Source organism: Haematobia irritans, chromosome 5 (assembly GCF_050003625.1).
Source record: "Haematobia irritans isolate KBUSLIRL chromosome 5, ASM5000362v1, whole genome shotgun sequence".
Classification (NCBI taxonomy): domain Eukaryota; kingdom Metazoa; phylum Arthropoda; class Insecta; order Diptera; family Muscidae; genus Haematobia; species Haematobia irritans.
Genome location: NC_134401.1, coordinates 50,872,406 through 50,886,574, shown reverse-complemented (window position 1 = coordinate 50,886,574; position 14,169 = coordinate 50,872,406).

Below are 14,169 nucleotides of genomic sequence, written 5' to 3'. Positions count from 1 at the left end.
CTCACATGCAATTCTTATTTGTCTTCAAACCGCAAAAAATATATTAATTTATGTTGAGTAAGTAGGATTGGAGTAGGGTACTAGAGATACGGATTTCTTTATTCTCTCTTGATTATTCTTCAAATATGAAAACTCCTCCACATGATTTTTAGATTCTCTACAAAAATTTGTAGAGAATTTTTATTTCCGATTATAAAACTCTCTTCAATCCAAATCACTTCTCTCCAATTACTTCATCATTTTGACAATCCAATTCTTATTCTCTTCCATTCGCATTTCTTATTCTCTCCCTATTATATTGCTTTTGATATAATTACCTTTTTAAGCTTCATCACTGATAATAAAGATATTTATTGATATATTTTAGAATTTATGGCATGCACATATCTCTGGTCATAATTTCAAGCAAAACTCCTCCTTTTCCTTGATATGGGTTCACATAGAAATTGCAAAACATTTGCTCCCTTTTCTCAATCTCTCTCCCCGTTTTCTCTACTCTGAATTTTTGTGTTCTTGTTCGTTATGCATTGCAATTTAATTGGCATTTGGTAAATTTAGGAGTATTCCATCAATATTATTTTAGTATTCCCCAATGGACGATATGTCATTGAAAATTAAAACATCAATTTCATGTTTAATGTCTTTCGGACCGGCAAGTTATGGTGAATGTTATACCTTCTACAGCATAACCATCGCCATCCCCACCCTACAACTTGCACATTGTAAATATCAACACAAATACGTGCCTGTAAACCTGTCTATGTTATGTTCTATTAACATACATCAGACAAGGCGCCGACACAACAACTCAAGTACTAACACACGCACACACACTCACAAATACGCATCAGCATACTGAGATGAGTTGAAAAATACTTCATCTTACAAGTGTTAATGTATGTTACGATAACATTTTATGAGTTCCATTTATAAACGCAAATTATACCCATTCAACCGTTTGGCCTTTCCAGAAACGTATTCAGGATGTTTTTAATTCCCAGGGGGTTTAAGCTACAATAATGACTAAAAGAGAAAAAAACCATAAATTCTGGCAATAGGTCAACCGAAGCGAAATACATAAATACTTCTTCGCCATAGATCGTATAAAAGGGCTATAGCTCGAAATTGCCTAATTATTTTCTCCTTGAAGAAGAATTACAAGGTCAGACTAACTGAAGAATTTCGGACAGTAAATAAGGGATTGGTTAACAAATGGGGGTAATATTTAACCCTTGAATATATATGAGAGCTGTTTCTAGATCCAAACAGAATTGATTTATAAGACGGATGAACTAGCTGAAGAGAAAATACACGGATGGGCAGACGGACGAACGCAAGGCTAATAATTGCATAGCATAATTCTGAAACGATATGTCTCGTCTTTGACACATTGAAAAACATTGAAGTTGAAGATGGCCACATGAATGGATACACAAGAAAATGATCGGGGTGACGGTACAATGAAGGGTTAATAAACCTCTCTTAAGGAAAGTAACATAGAGCGCCGGGCAAAAGTAAGAACGTAATTACTCATGCAAATTTTAAGAAGTATCAAATTTAAAGATAGACGGAAAAGAACTGATTAACAAACGGACGAAAATTAGGACGGATAGATAGAAGCTAGAATGGAAGAATGAACTAGTCATAAGGACGGACGAAAGTTAGGATGGGCAGATAGAAGGTAGGTTTGACGGAACGATAGAAGGTATGACGGACGAAATGAAGGAAGGATATACAGATAGTGGAATTGACGGAAGGAAAGACGTGTGGACTGACAGAAAGGAAAATGGACGGTATACAGGACAGATGGGCAAAAGGATTTACTCATACGAAAAATGTAAGAAGTATCAAATTTAAAGAAACAGGACGGGCATATAGATGGAAAAATTGGCGGAAAATAAAATAGACGGTATATAAGACGGATGGGCAAAAGGACGAACGAGTTCCTCAGACTTGAGAAATATAAGAAGCTTCAAAACGAAGAACAAGTATATAGGCCGTAAGTTCGGCCAGGCCGAAGCTTATTTATCTTCTACCATGGATTGCGTAGAAACTTCTACTGAAGACTGCCATCCACAATCGAATTACTTGGGTTGCGGTAACACTTGCCGATGGCAAGGTATCTTAAAACTTCCTAACACCGTCTTCTAAATTGCAAGGTAGTCCATACATGGTATATATTAAACTAAAAAAGGCCGATTAATTAAGTATATAATTAAGTTTGACAAAATTTTTTATAGACATGAAATTTTGACAAAAGTTTCTATAGAATTAAAATTTTGACAAAATAAAATTTTGACAACATTTTCTATAGAAGTAAAATTTGTACAAAATTTTCTATAGAACAAAAATTTTGACAAAATTTTCTATAGAAATAAAATTTTTGTAGATTATTTTTGGCTCGAGTGGCAACCATGATTATGAACCGATATGGACCAATTTTTGTGTGATTGGGGATCAGTTATATATAATTATAGACCGATATGGACCAATTTTGGCATGGTTATTAGCGGCCATATACTAACACCAAGTACCAAATTTCAACCGGATCGGATGAATTTTGCTCCTGCAAGAGGCTCCGGAGTTCAAACCTGGGGATCGCTTTATATGGGGGCTATATATAATTATGGACCGAAATGGACCAATTTGTGCATGGTTGTTAGAGACCATATACTTATACCATGTACAAAATTACAGCCGGATCGGATGAAATTTGCTTCTCTTAGAGGCACCGCAAGCCAAATCGGGGATCGGTTTATATGGGGGCTATATATAATTATGGACCGATGTGGACAAATTTTTGCACAGTTGTTAGAACCATATACTTACACAATGTACAAAATTTCAGCCGGATCAAATGAAATTTTACTTCTCTTAGAGGCTCCGCAAGCCAAATGTGGCGATCGGTTTATATGGGGGCTATATATAATTATGGACCGATTTGGACCAATTTTTTCATGGTTGTGAGAGACCATATACTAATGCCATGTACCAAATTTCAGCCGAATCGGATGAAATTTGTTTCTCTTAGAGGATCCGCAAACCAAACCTGGGGATCGGTTTATATGGGGGCTATATATAATTATGGACCGATGTGGAAAAATTTTTGCATTTTTGTTAAAGACCATATACTAGCACTATGTACCAAATTTCAGCCGGATCGGATAAAATTTGCTTCTCTTAGAGCAATCGCAAGCCAAATTTGGGGGTCCGTTTATATGGGGGCTATACGTAAAAGTGGACCGATATGGCCCATTTGCAATTCCATCCGACCTACATCAATAACAACTACTTTTGCCCAGTTTCAAGTCGATAGCTTGTTTCGTTCGGAAGTTGGCGTGATTTCAAAAGACGGACGGACGGAGAACATTCTCAGATCGACTCAGAATTTCACCACGACCCAGAATATATATACTTTATGGGGTCTTAGAGCAATATTTCGATGTGTTACAAACGGAATGACAAAGTTAATATACCCCCATCCTATGGTGGAGGGTATAAAAAATGGCGGACGAGAAATATTATGGTAATTATATAGATGGTAGGATTGACTGACAGCCGGAAGAAAAGAAGTGTCAAATTTAACTATCAACGGTCGGAAAAAGTTACTAACAGATGGATGAAAGTAAGAACGGATAGATAGTCGGTAGGATGAACCGGATTATGACGGAAAGAAAGACGGTTGTACAGACAGAATGTAAGAAATATCAAATTTAAACACAGGCAGACGGAAGAAGGGATCGACATATGGAGAAAAAGATGGATGGACGGTATGACGAACTAAATGTAGGACGAACATATAAATAGTGGACGGAAGGTAAGACATGTGGACTGGCCCAAAGGAAAGATGGCGGTATATGGGACGGGTGGGCAAAAGAATGGAAGAATTTATTTAATATGTATTCAAAATGGACGAACGGATCAACAGATGGACTTTATATGAATGTTATGACGGATGTAAATGAATGGTATGACGGATGTAAATGAATGGTATAACGGATGTAAATGTAGGACGGACATGTAGATGGTAGGATGGACTGACGGAAAGGAGAATGGACGATATATAGGACGAATGGGAAAAAGGACGAAAGAGTTCCCTCATACTTTGAAAACAGGAAGAAAAATTGTCGGGGGAAAGATAAGACAAGTACATAATAGACAGGCAAACGGAAGGAAAAAATCTTTGAATGACGAAATTGAAAACTGAGAAACGTGGAAAAGGAAGGACGAATTTACTCATACTTGCAAATTGTAAGAAGTGTCAAATTAGCAAATTAAAAAAAAAAGTTTACTTGGATCCAAAGATTTTGACCTTCCCTTGAGGAATTTGGTATTGATTCCGAGCCAAAGATGCGGGTTCTTTAAAATCAGGACATTTTTTGCGACCTATCTGGCTTTAAATCTAGGATCTATAAAATTAAAATTAGGATACAGATCTCATTTATCGTATTTTCATTCTATTTTCTGGTATATTAATGAAGCGTACAAACAAATGAGAGTTTAAAAATACAAATTATGACGGATACTTCGAAATAAAAATTATTTTCTTAATTCCAAAAAAACTTTAAACCAAAGATTCTAAATCGTCAAAATAAGTCTTAGCCTATATTTGAAGCGTTTTTATCTTAAATCTAAAGATTCAATATTTCAGTTAATTTAAGGACGATTTCTTTAAATCAAACATCTGTTTCTTTACTTTAAGGAAAACTTGCCTTAGTTTAAAGGCATGCAAGTTTAACGAAGAGATACAAATTTTCAAAATGTGTGTCCTAAACTTAATAAAAACAAGTAAGGAAAGTCTAAAGTCGGGCGGGGCCGACTATATTATACCCTGCACCACTTTGTAGATCTAAATTTTCGATACCATATCACATCCGTCAAATGTTTGGGGGCTATATATAAAGGTTTGTCCCAAATACATACATTTAAATATCATTCGATCTTTAAGTTGGCTAATTCACTACGTTGGAACACAATGTTACTAACAAAATGTGGGAAACATTTAAATCTGAAGCAATTTTAACGAAACTTCGCAAAAGTTTATTTATGATTTATCGCTCGATATAAATATATTAGAAGTTTAGGAAAATTGGAGTAATTTTTACAACTTTTCGACTAAGCAGTGGCGATTTTACAAGGAAAATGTTGGTATTTTGACCATTTTTGCCGAAATCAGAAAAACATATATGTGGGAGCTATATCTAAATCTAAACCGATTTCAACCAAATTTGGCACGCATAGATACAATGCTAATTCTACTCCCTGTGGGAGCTATATCTAAATCTAACCGATTTCAACCAAATTTGGCACGCATAGCTACAATGCTAATTCTACTCCCTGTGCAAAATTTCAACTAAATCGGAGTAAAAAATTGGCCTCTGTGGTCATATGAGTGTAAATCGGGCGAAAGCTATATATGGGAGCTATATATAAATCTGAACCGATTTCAATCAAATTTGGCACGCATAGCTACAATGCTAAATCTACTCCCTTTGCAAAATATCAACCAAATTGGGCCAAAACTCTGGCTTCTAGGACCATATTAGTCCATATCGGGCGAAAGATATATATGGGAGCTATATCTAAATCTGAATCGATTTCAACCAAATTTGACACGCATAGCTACAATGCTAAATCTACTCCCTGTGCAAAATTTCAACCAAATTGGGCCAAATCTCTGGCTTTTAGGACCATATTAGTCCATATCGGGCGAAAGATATATATGGGAGCTATATATAAATCTGAACCGATTTCTTCCAAAATCAATAGGGTTCTATTCTGACCCAAATTAGGAACATGTGTCAAATTTGAAGGCGATTGGACTTAAATTGCGACCTAGACTTTGATCACAAAAATGTGTTCACACACCCTCAAAAAAAATCGCTTCTTTAACATATGTTCCAAACATATTTTGCAGGAAGCACATATATTATTGGATACTGCCGAAACATTAATATGTTTGTTTTATGTGAACATATTATATGTTTGGAAGCATTTTGAGCCCAAAAATATTATATGCTTGGAAGAATTTTCCCCAAAGACGATTGTGCTCATTCCCTAACATACTCGTAATTTTCACTTCCACGAATTTTTTTAGTTCTTGGCACCTTTTTCTGTAATACAAATAATGTTGAAGAAATTATTCACTTTTATAAATTTTTTAAATTTTACCTTTCGCCTGCACGGAGAATCGAACCGAGGACCATACAGTTTGTAAGCCAACACACTATCCACTGGGCTACGTAGCTGTTATGGTCACCAGCAGATAATTATCGTTATAAGTTACATTTATATAGCATAGTTTGCAGCGCCCACGAGCCCATGCAAACATAACATTATTTAACAGAAACATACATTTGTTTGCCACGTGGAGCAGTGGTTAGCATGTCTGCCTTGCATGCAAAGGGTCGTGGGTTCAATCCCTGCTCCGACCGAACACTTTTTTTTTTAATTTACACATTTATATTTATGCTATATTAAATTTTTATAATGAAACTTCGAAATGTGGGTTATTAAAGATTTATAGACAGTAGCTTGATATAAACGAAATTGACTGATTTTTGGATGAAATATTTTTTTTTTTTTTTGCAAAAATAAAAATTTTGTAACAAAAAACTGTTTTTGGTACAAAACTTTAAAATTTGGAAGGAATTCAAAAACTCTAACAAAAGAAGAACGTGGAGTCGAGTATAAACGTACATATATAATTTTATAATATAAACATACATTTATTTAGGCGTGAACAGTTTTTTACTAGCATTTAACACCATCGCTCTAAAATGCCTTTTATTTTTCTTTAATAATTCATTTTAAAGAAAATAAACTTTTTAAATTGTTTTAGCTGCAAAACTCGAACTTAACGCACGCTTTTATATTTGAAGGTGTCCGTCAACTCCTCGTGGACTACTTATTAATTAAGAGGAACTAAACTTTGTTTTTATACATTTTACTGTGTAATTTTTCACTATTTCCTCCTTATTTCATTTTACTGTCCCAACTCTAAAAAGACTATAGTGCCCTTTCGTTATTTTTATGATTTCTTTTAACGAACCAAGAAAAAAATTGTGCCCATAATGCCAAAATGATAAACAAAACACATGTCCACACATACATAAAATGCTGCTCTCAAGTCGAAAACATATGCTGTTTGTTTTTCAAATGTCTATTTTCTTGGTTCCGAATGTCCATTCTCTTTATTCAAATTAAATAATATTTAGACTTAAGCATATCAAATTTTTGGCCTTATCATAAAACAGTTTTCCGAAACAACATACAAGCGGTTTCACAGAAATCGCTCTCTTTTGATTCTCTCGCTGTGTTATGTTGATATCTTTCGTCAACTCTCCCGGTTTTCATCTCTATTTCTTTCTCTATACTCTCTCTGTCGCTTTGAATAAAATATCACAACATATGTATGTTTAGTCGAAATTTGTAAATTTATATATGTTTGCATTCACACATATGATTTTTATGAAACATTCATGTCCCAAACATAATATATTCTAACATATTAACATAGATGTCCCAAACATTTAGTGTTAGTTTAGGAACATTACATGTTTGCACTTAAATATATTGTGTTTTAAAATTGTGCCCGAAACACATTTTGTTTATATCGGAACATATGAAAAACATATTTTTCTAACAGTGCAGACAGACGGTCGGACGGACAGACGGACATGGTTATATCGACTCAGGGACCCACCCTGAGCATTATTGCCAAAGACACCATGTGTCTATCTCGTCTCCTTCTGAGTGTTACAAACATATGCACTAACTTATAATACCCTGTTCCACAGTGTGGCGCAGGGTATAAAAATTGAAGCAAAGAATATAAACTTTCTTTTAATTAAAATTTCATTATTTTAAAGAAATTTGTCCTTAATAGTGTGTAAATTGCGCATCCTAAAATTGAGGTTGCATAATCTTTAATATCACGTAAATATTTTTTTCAGTGTAGGATGGACGGACGACCGGAAAAAAGGACGGGTGTATTGACGGAATGTAAATAGTATTAACATAATTTGAAAGATGGACGGACGCACGAAACAACAGATGAACGAAGAAAAGAAAGATGGAAGTTACACTCAAAAAAAAGTTTACTTGGATCCAACGATTCTGACCATGCCTTAAGGATTTTGGTATTGATTCAGAGCCAACAGATACTTCAAAGTATAAAATGTTTTCTTAATTCAAAAAAAAAAGAAAAAACATTAAACCAAATATGTAAAATCCTCAAAATAAGTCTTAGCCTTAGCACTTTTATCTTAAATTTAAAGATCCAACATATATAATTTTAAAGACGATTTCTTTAAATCAAATATGTTATTTATTGCTATAGAAAATTATGTCAAAATTTTATTTCTATAGAAAATTTTGTCAAAATTTTATTTCCATAGAAAATTTTGTCAAAATTTTCTTTCTATAGAAAATTTTATTTTTATTGGAAATTTTGTCAAAATTTTATTTCTCTGTTGGTTAATCTACACTTGTAGTTTAGTCAATGCATGGTTTTAAGCTGAAATCAAAAAAACAACAACAATGATTAAAGAACAAAACCAACAATAACAAAACAAAAAAATGTATTTCTATAGAAAATTGTATCAAAATTTTATTTCTATATAAATTTTTGTTAAAATTTTATTTCTATAGGAAATTTTGTCGAAATTCTATTTCTATATAAAATTTTGTCAAAATTGTATTTCTAGAAAATCTTTTGAGATAAATATTTTGCAAAATCTACCAAAACATCAAGAATTCTACCAATCTATCCAGCAGTAAAAAATCTACCATTTTTTGTAGAATCCTACCAACTGTGGCAACCGTATATATGAGACATCCTGCATTTTGTGTAAGCGTAAGTGTATTTTAGGAGCATACAGCTTTAGATTACTAGCGGACCTAAAAAATTTTAACTTCAACACTCTGCTAATGCTTTTGGAACAATATGGTTGGTTCAACAGAATAAAATATTCGAGTAGATTCAGCGGTTAAAACTAGAAGTGCCCATACGTAATAGGTTGGCTACGCCTTTGCCTTCCACCCATCCAAAATAGGTTAAAAAGAACAGGGACTCTGAAAATACCAACTCACACTTGGAATTGTAAAAATATACATAAAATTTCCCAAGTAGAAAAGACATCATAAAAAAAGTAATTTCATGCCGAGAATGAACCGGAAAAAAAGACTCAATCTTTTCTCAATTTAATTACCTTTACCACCCACCCCCACTCTCTCATACATACATACACGTCTCGTCCATTCATTCATCAGCAGACCATACGCTTACTACTTCGAACATACTTAGACTGCATTATTTATGTACTTGGCTTAAATTAAGAGGAAGATATATACTTGCATGGGGATGAGAACAAATGTCCATGTTGAGTTTCAAGAAAAAAATGTCTTTAGCAGAAAACTTAATTACGAACAACAACGAATGGCACAAAGTATTCATATAACCATAAACTATAAATGGTGCCAGACATACTCCAACGCAGGGGTATGTTAAGTGGATGTGTATGAGTGCGTGTGTGTTTGTGAGTGATTAAAGTTTACACTCAAAGAAAATTCAGTTATGGGCATTAAGAAAACATTAAGAAAAGCCCTAACGATCATATGATATCCTTTGAGAAGATTAACAAGTATAAACGGCCTTAAGTTCGGCCAGGCCGAATCTTAAATACCCATCACCACACTCAAAAAAAGTTTACTTGGATCCAAAGATTTTGACCTTCCTTTAAGGATTTTGGTATTGATTCCGAGCGAAAGATGCGGCTTCTTTAAAATAAAGACATTTTTTAGCGACCTATCTGGCTTTAAATTTAGGATCAATAAAATTAAAATTAGGATACAGATCTCATTTATCAAATTTTCATTCTCTTTTCGCGGTTTATTAATAAAGGTACTCACGTACAAACAAATGTCAGTTTAAAAATCTAAATTATAACGGATACTTCAAAGTAAAAAATGTTTTCTTAATTCCAAAAAAAACAACCTTAAACCAAAAACGCTAAATCCTCAAAATAAGTCTTAGCCTAAATTTGAAGCGTTTTTATCTTAAATCTAAAGTTTCAATATTTCAGTTAATTTAAGAATAATTTCTTTAAATCAAAAATGTGTTTCTTTACTTTAAGGAAAATTAGCCTTAGTTCAAAGACATGCGACTTTAACGGAGGGACGTAAATTTACAAAATTTGTGTCCTAAATTTAATGAAAAAAAATGTTTGAAGCAAAGATTATAAACTTTATTTTAATTAAAATATCATTATTTTAAAGAAATTTGTCCTCAATATTTTGTAAATTTCACATCCTAAAATTTGGGTTGCAAAATCTTTAATATCACTTACATTTTTTTTTCAGTGCATAAATCGAATATAATATTTTCCTCTGAAAGCCCCTCTCAATAGCGGGTTACTCTCTGACAGATATTCTCCCAAGCAACTAGTTCGCTTCCCCATGTTAAATGGGGCTATAGCAAAAGTATGGTATACCAGGTAAAAAAATTTTCTATAGAAATAAAATTTTAACAAAATTTTCTATAGAAATAAAATTTTGACAAAATTTTCTATAGAAATAAAATTTTGACAAAATTTTCTATAGATATAAAATTGTTAAAAAAAATTCTACTAAAATAAAATTCTGACAAAATTTTCTATAAAAATAAAATTTTGTCAAAATTTTCTATAGAAATAAAATTTTGACAAAATTTTCTATAGAAATAAAATTTTGACGAAATTTTCTATAGAAATAAATTTTTGACAAAAATTTCTGTAGAAATAAATTTTTGACAAAAATTTCTGTAGAAATAAATTTTTGACAAAAATTTCTGTAGAAATAAAATTTTGACAAAATTTTCTATAGAAAAAAAATTTTGACAAAATTCTCTACTAAAATAAAATTTTGACAAAAATAAATTGTTGACAAAATTTTCAGTAGGAATAAAATTTTTACAAAATTTTCTACTAAAATAAAATTTTGACAAAATTTTCTACTAAAATAAAATTTTGACAAAATGTTCTATAGAAATAAAATTTTGAAAAAAATTCTATTTCTATAAAAATTTAATTTTCATTTACATTTAATGTTCGACTCATTTACAATCCCAGAGATATTTATACACCAAAAAAACTGTCACTAACAGGAGGGACTATTCATTCATTTGAAGTAATTTCACCATAAAATGTTATCAAAAACTTAAAAAAAAATAATTTGGTAGATTCGTGATAAAATGTTCTTCAAATTTTGGAAGATTATTTTTGGCACTAGTAGATATTCATGAAATCTGTGGGTCGGTTTATATGGGGGCTATATCAAAACCTGGACCGATATAAACCACATTCGTCACACTTCTTTATGGATCTATAATACCTTTAGATTTCAATTTCAGACAAATCGGATACAAATTGCGGTCCTAGAAGGCCAAGAAGTCAAATCCAGAGATTAGTCTATATGGGGGCTATACCAAAATATACACACTATATTTGGCACACATATTTATAAATCTACAGTTCTTCTACATTTTGAATTTTAGGAAAATCAGATAAAAATTGCCGTTTCTAGAAACCTAAGAATTCAAATCAAAACCTGGACCGATTCACATCATATTCGGCACACTTATTTATGGACCAAAACTTCCTTTAGATTCCTAATTTCATGCAAATCGGACCTCAAATCGCCTCCCGATTTGATTTATATGAGGGATAAATCTAATCCCACCTTCGAACTTTACCTGACTGCAAACAAAAAATTCAGGACTATAACTCCATTATTGAAGGCTGTAGTGTGATTACAACAGACAGACAAACGCGGGTTACTCTCTGACAGATACTCTCCAAAGTAACTAAAACGCTTCCCGAAGTTAAATGGGGGCTATACCAATTTTGACAAAATGTTCTATAGAAATAAAATTTTGACAAAAATTTCTATCGAAATAAAATTTTGACAAAATTTTCTATAGAAATAAATTTTTGACAAAAATTTTTATAAAGGGTGATTTGTTAAGAGCTTGATAACTTTTTTTTTTAAAAAAACGCATAAAATTTGCAAAATCTCATCGGTTCTTTATTTGAAACGTTAGATTGGTCCATGACATTTACTTTTTGAAGATAATTTCATTTAAATGTTGACCGCGGCTGCGTCTTAGGTGGTCCATTCGGAAAGTCCAATTTTGGGCAACTTTTTCGAGCATTTCGGCCGGAATAGCCCGAATTTCTTCGGAAATGTCTTCCAAAGCTGGAATAGTTGCTGGCTTATTTCTGTAGACTTTAGACTTGACGTAGCCCCACAAAAAATAGTCTAAAGGCGTCAAATCGCATGATCTTGGTGGCCAACTTACCGGTCCATTTCTTGAGATGAATTGTTCTCCGAAGTTTTCCCTCAAAATGGCCATAGAATCGCGAGCTGTGTGGCATGTAGCGCCATCTTGTTGAAACCACATGTCAACCAAGTTCAGTTCTTCCATTTTTGGCAACAAAAAGTTTGTTAGCATCGAACGATAGCGATCGCCATTCACCGTAACGTTGCGTCCAACAGCATCTTTGAAAAAATACGGTCCAATGATTCCACCAGCGTACAAACCACACCAAACAGTGCATTTTTCGGGATGCATGGGCAGTTCTTGAACGGCTTCTGGTTGCTCTTCACTCCAAATGCGGCAATTTTGCTTATTTACGTAGCCATTCAACCAGAAATGAGCCTCATCGCTGAACAAAATTTGTCGATAAAAAAGCGGATTTTCTGCCAACTTTTCTAGGGCCCATTCACTGAAAATTCGACGTTGTGGCAGATCGTTCGGCTATTCATGATGAAATGTCAAAGCATACTGAGCATCTTTCTCTTTGACACCATGTCTGAAATCCCACGTGATCTGTCAAATACTAATGCATGAAAATCCTAACATCAAAAGAATCACCCTTTAGAAATAAAATTTTGACAAATTTTTCTATAGAAATAAAATTTTGACAAATTTTTCTATGGAAATAAAATTTCGATAAAATTTTTTCTAGAAACAAAATTTTGACATAATATAGAAATAAAATGTTGACAACATTTTTTATAGAAATAAAATTTTAACAAATTTTTGTATAGAAATAAAATTTTGACAAAATTTTCTATAGAAGTAAAACTTTGACAAATTTTTCTATATAAATAACATTTTGACAAAATTTTTTCTAGAAATAAAATTTTGACAAAATATAGAAATAGAATGTTGACAAAATTTTCTATATAAATAAAATTTTGACAAAATGTAGATAAAATTTTTTATAGAAATAAAATTTTAACAAATTTTTGTATAGAAATAAAATTTTGACAAAATTTTCTATAGAAATAAAATATTGACAAAATTTTCTATAGAAAGAAAATTTTGACAATTTTTTCTATAGAAATAAAACTTTGACAAATTTTTCTATATAAATAACATTTTGACAAAATTTTTTCTAGAAATAAAATTTTGACAAAATATAGAAATAGAATGTTGACAAAATTTTCTATATAAATAAAATTTTGACAAAATTTTCTATAGAAATAAAATTTTGACAAAATGTTGATAAAATTTTTTATAGAAATAAAATTTTAACAAATTTTTGTATAGAAATAAAATTTTGACAAAATTTTCTATAGAAATAAAATTTTAACAAAATTTTCTGTAGAAATAAAATTTTGACAAAAATTTCTATCGAAATAAAATTTTGACAAAATTTTCTATAGAAATAAAATTTTGACAATTTTTTCTATAGAAATAAAACTTTGACAAATTTTTCTATATAAATAAAATTTTAACAAAATTTTTTCTAGAAATAAAATTTTGACAAAATATAGAAATAAAATGTTGACAAAATTTTCTATATAAATAAAGTTTTGACAAAATGTTCTATAGAAATAAAATTTTGACAAAATTTTCTATAGAAAAAAAATTTTTCTATATGAATAAAATTTTGACAACATTTTCTATAGAAATAAAATTTTGACAGTGCTAAAAGAAAACAGCCCTAATGAAGGCTTTAGTGTGATCACAACAGACTTACAAACGGACATGGTTATATCTTCTTAGAATTTCTCTCTTATCAAGAATTCAATTCACAATAATAAAACTGAATATTTCTTAATAGCAATGGTGATCCGATTAGAAAAACCTATTATAAGACAATAATGCCTCTGCACACCTGC